The 9,271-nt window shown below is 28.6% G+C and overlaps 1 long non-coding RNA gene across 1 annotated transcript in view; it reads left to right on the top strand.

Moving 5' to 3' along the window:
• LOC122269283 (uncharacterized) overlaps positions 1-9,271 on the top strand; it is a 124,300-nt gene that overhangs the window by 92,420 nt on the left and 22,609 nt on the right. The window contains exon 3 of the long non-coding RNA XR_011636642.1: positions 5,914-6,006. This is a non-coding gene — a long non-coding RNA (uncharacterized lncRNA). The remainder of the gene's footprint in view (positions 1-5,913; positions 6,007-9,271) is intronic.

The raw sequence follows: 9,271 nt of genomic DNA, 5'->3' as shown, positions 1-9,271 counted from the left end.
TATATATATATATATATATATATATACGGAATTTTGCCCATCGGTCAGCAATAGGGAAGTATATTTCCTCTGCGAGGGGAATGAATAAGGGTTGATTTTGTAGCAGTATTCACAAAGGAAATGTTGAAGGTCATTCGAAACAGACCTTTTTTTAGAATTCAAACACAAATTTTTTTTTTAATTGCTAACTTAATTACACAAATATGGAGTTAAAATTGAAATCTTAGCAATGGATATGCCCTTCATTTATAAAATGTGAGGGGTCTGATGCCCCCTCAGCCTCCCCGGTTCCACGGTCCCTGATCTAAACTGTTAAAACTAGATAATTATATTATAAGATAATATATAATAAGGATAATTATTTACAACTAAAGCGAGTGTCAAGCGTGATAGGATCGATGTTGAAATAGTGTGAGTACGATTTTTGAAATAAATGGAAAAATTTCTGTTAATTAAAAGAAAAATATCGAAAGAATTTTCACTCAACCCTTATTTTCATTAGTTTATATTCTGTTATAAATCATACTATTATTGCAGCTATTATTTTTTAGATCGGCATTTAATTTGTTTCCAGTGAAATGTGACAGTGTTCCACAAGTAACAGTTTACTTGAAAATGAGTTTTAGACTAATTTTTAGCTCATTGGAGACGATCATTAAGTTAAGAAATAGAAAATATGTACGAATGTTTATTTAAATATAAAAAAAATTTTAAAGTTCATTAAATAAAGTCAGTAAATACCCATAGATAAAAAAAAAATTCATTAGCTTCAAAAGTTGTCGTATTTCGAGTTCTAAAAACATGTGACTGTATCAAGACCAGCCAGCTCAAGAATGATAAAAACCAAAAAAAATTAAAAAAAGAAACAGAAATTCGACAATGAAAAGTAATTTAAAAGAGAAAAAAAATGGTCAAGACAGAAACAAAAAAATATAAATAACCACGGTAGTGTCAATGACGATGGCTGAAGGGGACAAACCAGTCTAGAACATACTTCTAAGTGGAATGAAGGATTAGTGCAGAACTGATCTCCTTACGGCTGGTACAACATGTGGACCACATGTGTGGGTACAACATGGTAAGCCTTAAGTAAAGGGTTAATGAGGAAATCCGCATTCGAATATATGAAACAAGATTTCAGAGCATCAAGAACAGCTGATGTGACCAGGGGGAAATAAATTTGGTGTTATCGAACTTCAGTTAATACCCCAGCTTCCAACAATAGTCGGCAATATTTTTAATGATAAGAATGAAGCTTTTTTTTCTTCTTATTTTTCTAAGTTGCAACTTTTCACAAAGTTTTTTCCTGATAAATATATATTTCCGTTTTAATTTCATTCTCGAAAAATTCATAACTTAAAATAGTCCTTTCAGCTAGTCAAATTTCAACTGCAGTTCTATCTCTGCTGACTTTAAGGCTGTCAACTATTTTCACAGATTATAATCAAATGATTAACGGCACCGGCAGCGGGGGGCAAGAGGGTGCGCTTGCACCCCCTGGCGTAATTATTGATACATAACAATTAAGAAATTATTTAATCAAACAAGAATTGTAATCGCCTTGTTTGCTGTCCAATTCTGCTTATAACTTTTTCAATGAATTCTGAGTCTTCTTTGATTCTTTTCTTATGCACACTGAGCATGTCCAAACTTGGCAGATATCTTAGCTATATTTCTAAATTTCATTTAATAAAATGTAAATAATATTATATTTTCTATTAGTTATTTAGTTTAATTAAGTGTATAACACAAACTGACTTCTTACAACTGTAAAATTTCATCAACACAATAAATACCAATATTAAGCGTCCACAAACACGTTAGTATACGAAACTACTGTCTGTAGTTTACGTCAAACTACTGTTTGACGTAACTACTGTTTGACGTACTTTTGACTTTAAACTACTGTTTAAAGTCAAAAATTAAAAATTTTATGAACGAAATAGAAAAAAAATTTACTAATAAAAAATACTTGCCAAAGCGTGATACAGTTATTATTTAATGGGACAAAATAAGTATCGCTAATTTTTAATAATTTTTTAATAATTTCGTAAATAAAAGATTAACATTTATTTTGAAACCAGAACTATTTTGTATCACCAAAAATGAAATCACGCCTCAAACGGAAATATTAAGCGAAGTTTCAGCCCTACCCTTGACTGAAAAGAAACAATTTTTGCCTACTTTAATAACAGAGAACCTTTGAGTTGGAATGTTATTTTACAAAATATGTGCAGCGAAAAAAATAAACCTTTGCAATGGAGAAAAGTAAATAAAATATCAATAATGTAAATAACTAAAAACAAAATAAAATATCAATAGAATATTTTAAAAAAAAATGCAGTTCAAACTTATTCTTTGTTAAAGTTTATACTAAATTAAGTGCTAATCCTCAAGATAAAAACAAAAAAAAGTAACTTATATTTTAAAATTGAGTTATCCTCATTTTCCTCTTTATAACTTTTCTTTTTTCGGCAGTAAGTAACGTTATACATGGAAAATATTCCCACAAAGAAGTTATTCTTTTTTTTTATTTATCCTTGACCTAGATTATGATAGAAATGTGAATCTTGTGGTGAGAAATGAAGAAAATGCTATATTCTTTTCCATTGAAGTAGATATGAAAGAATTCGATTTTCCTCTTCGTAGAAACCATCTTTGCTTGGGCTAAAACTTCATTTTTCTTCGCAAAAATGCTTCCACGGTCTCTAATGAAAAGGCCTTTAAGAGCAAAAAATCATTTAGGATATTTGTGGAAAGAAAAACGATTTTTTTTCCAACCATCCTTTACTTGACGTCTTACCCCATATGCTTCTTAAAGATGGAATGATAGATTATATGTTTCAATGAACCCGAAGAATGGGGGAAGGGGTAAAATGGGGTATTCTCTATTTTAAATTTACTTTAGTAAACTTTTCAAAATATTTAGACTCGTAAGGTGCAATTTTTGTATAAGTTTAACAGTCAAGTATTGCAGCAACTTTCACCTCTTTTTAGGATTTTAATCTTACGCATGTCATTAAATGCTTTTAATATGATGTTTAAGATAAATTCAAAAAACTGGTTTTGATATACTAGAATCTGTGTTTTTCTTGAGTAAGTTTATAATAATTTTTCGATCTTTAAAATGGAATGTCTAGTTGAGAAGAATGATAATTTTCGAAACTTTTTTTCGTGCTTCAAATCAAGATTCTGAGATAAAAGCTGCTCGTGACATTTGCGCTGCGTATGGAGAGGGTAACATAGATGTTAACCGCAAAAAACTCACCTCACTCTAGGCGTCCATTTGAGTTTGATGAAGAGAGATTAAACCAACTTTTTCAGGAAAATTCTTTTCAAACGACAAGAGAAATGATGCAACACTTTAAACGGTTTTAAAAAATATTAAAAAACGATCGGAATTTGACACCAATAAATCTATCAATAACTTTCAAGTCATTTAGAGAACTTAAGATTTAAACTCTTGATGCACATATAAATTTTATACTATTTAAAGTAACAATAACGAGTTATATAGAATGTATTAAATGATTTATTTCACTTTAAAAATAGTGTCTTAATATATCTTTTGTTTTGCTCTTTCAGACAAGGAAAAACAAGGGGATTCAAAAATAGTTTTTAAATAATAAGAATATATGTATCCATATTTTTATCACTAATTACTTTTTCATTTTTATTCATTGATAAATTGCATATTTTTATCATACTTTCCTTCAGTTCTTCATGCTGTACTTCATTTGCGTCGCACAAGAGCTGCACAATGGGCTATTGGCGACTGTCTGGGAAGCATCATTTATTTAATAAAGATGCAATTTATAACAACATAATTTTTCAGTTTGTGAAATGTATACAAAAAAAAATTTGTTTTTGTCATTTCCCTATATAAATATCTCACCATAACGTGTTCTCTGTTACCTGACTAATAAGGCAATCTTAAACTATTTCCGCATGCAACATTCATTCAAAGGTTTCTCATTTTTCTCTACTCTATATAAAAATGGTGGATTAAAATGTTTACTTTCATTTTATTTGTTCTTAGTGTAAAAAGTTGATTTGTATTGAGGAGATTTTTTTAAAAAAATCTTAAATTCCATATTTTTCTAGTAATGAAGCATGTCACGTGATTTTTCTTTTGGTTTCAAATGCAAATTTCTTTCTTAAAATAGCTCTGATCGTTCTTAACTTCAACACAGAAACAGAAAAAAAAGCTAAACAGCCCTATGAAACATAGCTATCACTTTAATTAATTTGTTATTATTATAAACCTTATTTAATTTACTATCCATTGACAAAAGCAATTTTATATTGAATTCTTTGTTGTTTCATTCTTAATCAAAATTTTTCAAACAAAAATTTATATTTCATTAAACATGAGTTAAAATTTATATTGACACTTTAGTATAGAATTTCGTAAATCAAAGTTTCGTTACAATCGAAACAAAATTCTATTTTGAACGTACCTTTCACAGGTTAACGCCAATAACAGTCAATCTCTTTTTAATTCATAATCATTCGGTTTTATGTAGATCACGTTAAACTAATGATCGTGAGCATCACGCCATATCGTGGCCTTGGCTTTGATAATCAATATCGATCCCTCAAATGTAAATAAAATAAATGATTCTAAATGAATTCCAGGCACTGCCTTGCTTCTACACTAAAACGCATAAATGCTTACATAAATATGGAAGAAATTAATTGATTATGCCTTAGTTGAATGACTTTCTAAAAAAATATCTTTTCTTTACAGTTTAGTTAATAATATTTCCTACGTCATATCTTATTCCAAATTAAGCAAGGAACTTTTTATAGATATAAAAAATAAATATAATTGCCGAACTGCGCAAAAGTATGTAATTTGTTTTCCTTAGTAACTCTTTTCTTTCCGATAAAATAAAAGTTTCGACGAAATCAATTTATTTACAAATAAAATTTCGTAAAACTTTTACTTGTACAATTGAACAAGATTTTTTAAAAATAACACCGGTATTGTGGGGCATGATCTTTCATAAGAGTATCGTTTATTTCGCATGTTTTCTTTCATTTTAAAATCTTTCGGTGTACAAACGCTTAATGTAAGGTATTATCATTTTTATTTAATTCTGTCTTATGATGCAAAATATTATTTGCAGAAAATCCCTTATCATTTTGAGTTTCGATTGAAAAAGACAAAAACCATTTGAATTGCTGAAACTTTTTTAAATTTTAAAAGTTTTCAAATTGGACTTGTTTCATTAGGTGCTAAATACGATTCACTGCAAAAACCAAGAAAAAAATGAGTTTTTCTGCGTATGCTTAGTATAACTACTTTAATTACTTATCTATTAAGCAGTTTTCGTCGATTTTTTTTTTTTAATTTAAGGCAAACATTTTGTAACTCATTTTAATTTGCTCCTAAAAATTTTTTTAAATTTATTGAATGCGTAAATTTATTGATAAATTTATAGAATTTATTGAGCAAAAAATAAATAAAAAGAGTAAGACGAAAAAAAATAGTTTATTGTAAAAATGTCCATTTCTTCATAAGTATTTAATATAGGAATTTTGATAAGTTTAATATGGAATTTTTTGCGATTATTGCATATAATAGCCAAAGTAATTGTTACAAGTTACAAATGTATTGCTACATTTCTTTTTGACATAAGGTGGTGAAAAACACTATTTTCCGTTTGTAATTAATACTCGGTCCCTTAAACCTATGACAACTTTAAACTTCATTGATAAGTATGAGAAATTGCATGATCTAAACAGTTCTGAAGATATAAAATGATTCGAGTATTCTTGAGAAATATTTAAAAATAATAATAGTATAAAAGTGTTTTCATTATTTTGTCCACCCCCTGTAACTTTCAATAAAAAAGCTTTTTATTGCCCTTTTTTTAATATTGAATTATTTTTCATTTGTTGTTTCAGATAAACACAATGATCAGCCTTTGATCAATAGGAACATGATAGCACTGATGGATTACGTCTCCAAGTTAGCATTCATTATTATTACGTCGCCAAGTTAGTATTCTTATCCAAGTTATTTTAAACCACGTGCTTATTCTGTTTGTAGTTATGCTTTTAAAATGTGAATCGATAAAACTAAATAATTTATAATCAACAAGAATTGAAATAAAAATAATACATTATGTATTGAAGAGCAAAATTAATGGAAAATTAATACTAATTAATATAGGAGAAGCATAAGAAATAGAGAAACTATTATTAACTCCGAGGATATTTAATTACATTTAGTAATAGGTTTTAATTAAAAATAAAAAAATAAGATATGTTCCAAAAAGCGAAATTGAGGAGAAACGATACTTATTGTTTAGAGGAACCGTGAACAATCTCCACATTATTATTGACACCAATAAGGTTTAAATAATATTAATAATACTTACTAACTAAAAGAAAAATTCAAAAGTGTATGGGAAAGAAAAAAGTGATTGAGAAGTGACACTGATTCGTTTAAGAGAAACGGTAAAAAAAAACAAATTATTTTAGACGCCAATGATACTAGATTAACTTTGGTAATAAGTATTTTACAGCCGTTATTGAACAGCCAATCTAATCTTTGGATTTACTCCACAATGTACTAATGTTCAACTCCGTAGCTTTGTAATTTTGAACCCACTGCAGAGGACAAGGGCACTCTTGGATCGAGTATTGGGATAAATTTCCATTCGTGGAGGACTTTTTTTGATGGAACTAACCTGAATTTGCTTTAAAAGGAGAGAAAAATCACTGAAAATTCCCAAGGTTAGCCTTACGGCATGGGGACCCATGATCCATCTACCACTGAGGATATTTTACGTCAGCACTGTGATCGGTGCAAACCGGGTGCGGAATTCATATCGACTAGTCGTAGCTGGGATTCGAACCCAGTCGCCACAATGGAAGGTGAAAGCTCTATTTCCTGAGCCACTGCGGCTCTGGTAATAAGTATTAAGTCAAATTAAACAAAAATATGCTACGTACTGTAAAACAAAATTATTAGAGAAATTATAATAATTGTTTAAAAAAAATGTAAGAAGTATCCATGTTATTATTGATGCTTAGTTAAATTCGGCAATAATTAGTAATTGAAATCAAAAATAAGCTAAGGAGAATTCAATATTAATGAAGAACTGGTATTAATCCGTTTTAGAGAAGCGTAAAATATCACCCAAACTATTATTGACACCAGTCATGCTGAAACAACTTTTTAATTAATAAGTATTAACTGAAAAAGAAAAATAATTTCGTTACTCTAAGGCCTATAAAGCAAGATTTGAAAATGGCGCTAATATGCTTAGGAGAAACAGGAAAAAGTGTCATATTATTACTGATGCTAATGATGCTCAATTTATTTTGATAATAGATGCGATTGGTATTATGGTAATTGGTGTAGTTTTGATTGGCATCAAAGTAAAATTTATTATATTAATATGTTTGATATTAATTAAAAAAGCATCAATACTGGGAAGCATTAATTTAAATTCTGTGAGTTTTTGTATCACTCTAAATGGATAATGACCAGAGAAAATTGCTTGATTATAAAAAATTAAGTAACTATCATGAGTTGGCAACGAGCAACAGCATTATGCCAAATAATTTTGAATAAAGCTAACCTTTATTTTAATGGGATAATCTATTAAAAACGTATTTTGCTTAATATAATAACGTAAAGTCACCTGGAAGGATAAAATAAAATAATAAATTTAAAAATTGGAATTATCTCAGATTTATTAATTGTGTTGGTATATTTCTTTTAGTTTCGTGCTGGATTTTGCAGTGGTGTTCGATTGATTGCCTACTTTTTTCCACCCCGTACGAAGAACTTAGTTATTAATATACTTTAGTTAGTAATATACTTTAACAAACTGCTTTCTACTTTGTTTTATGTAACGCTTTTGTATAAGCAAAACACTCCCTATCTCCGTCATTTCAAAAATTTTCAATAAAGATATCTCGAACTTTAAATTTGTCTTCCTATTATAATATTCTATATTTTCCTTAAAATTATAATCTTAATTCCCTTCTTTGATTTTAAAGTGGAATGTTAAAAAATATTATAGACATTCATAAAGCTTTGTTGAAGAAACTGGCAATTTTTTTTCGAAACTGACAAGAAAAAACTTTTCTTCGATCCTAAAATATACTCTTTTTTTTTCATTTCTTTTCTATGATTGTAAGAATTAATACTATATTTGAGTTAAACTATCAGATCATAATTCAGAAAATAAAAAGACATTTAAAGATGTACACAGCTAAAAGAAATGGGGCGTGAAGAAGCATTTTCATCTAAACTGTTAAAAGCTAGTTGGAATGCAAGTGTTCGTTATCGTTTTCCTTTCGACCATTTTGGAAAAGTGAAGAGTTGAACGATTTTCCTCTTTGGCAGACGATTCCCTGGAGCAAAGATATAGATGTGCAGGCTCATAAGACCAAGAGTCATCATAACTTTTTTCCTATGTTTTTTGGCATTTTTTTCCCTTCCCCAAACCACAAGAATCTATGATTTTGTCGACGCCTGTCGAAATACTGAATACACCTTGGGAATAAAAAAAAAGTTATCAAGCTGTTCTTTAAATATTTATTTCATCTTTCTGGCAAATATGATGCCATTTTGTAAAAGAGAAAAATACCGAAAAGGTTATCGTAAGTCTGGAAGATACTAGAATTATCTGTGTTCGACAGTATAAAATTTGTCATATTTTTCTCCTTTTAGAATTTTGAAATTTGAGCAGAGAGTGTCATTTTGATTTCTTCTTTACCATTACTTCTCTTATCATCACGTCCTAAAATAAATATTTATTTTTAAAGTCTTATATATGAAAAAATTACTTAAAACTAGCTGTTTTTAATATATCACTAAATCAACGATTTAATGCTTGTAACTATCAAGTGTTTATTTAGGGTTTAATGTGTGTATTCGCTCACAAAAGTACATATCAATATTAGTGCAGAAAAGGTTTCTTCTTGCAAAAAATATTTTTGAGTTTTTGTCTACAAAACGGAGCTGTAGAGTCGGTATTTGAAGTACTTAACTCTATTTCAAGACTTTTCTGAGACTCCGACTCATACTCTATTAAAATTTTCCTTTAATTCTCCAAAAAAATTTATTTTATCACTAAGTAAATATTAATTTTTACTCATAAGTGCACAATTAGAGTTAAAGCTATTTTATTTAAATTACATTTCATGTTATATTTTTAAAAAAATATATATTTGCAAGGAATATTAAAATAATTGCACAAAACCAATATAAGAAAAGAACTAGATCTCACATGCACTTTGCATA

This window comes from Parasteatoda tepidariorum, chromosome 4, assembly GCF_043381705.1.
Source record: "Parasteatoda tepidariorum isolate YZ-2023 chromosome 4, CAS_Ptep_4.0, whole genome shotgun sequence".
NCBI lineage: Eukaryota > Metazoa > Arthropoda > Arachnida > Araneae > Theridiidae > Parasteatoda > Parasteatoda tepidariorum.
The sequence above is the reverse complement of the archived record's forward strand: the minus strand, read 5'-3'. Positions and strand labels throughout refer to the sequence as shown.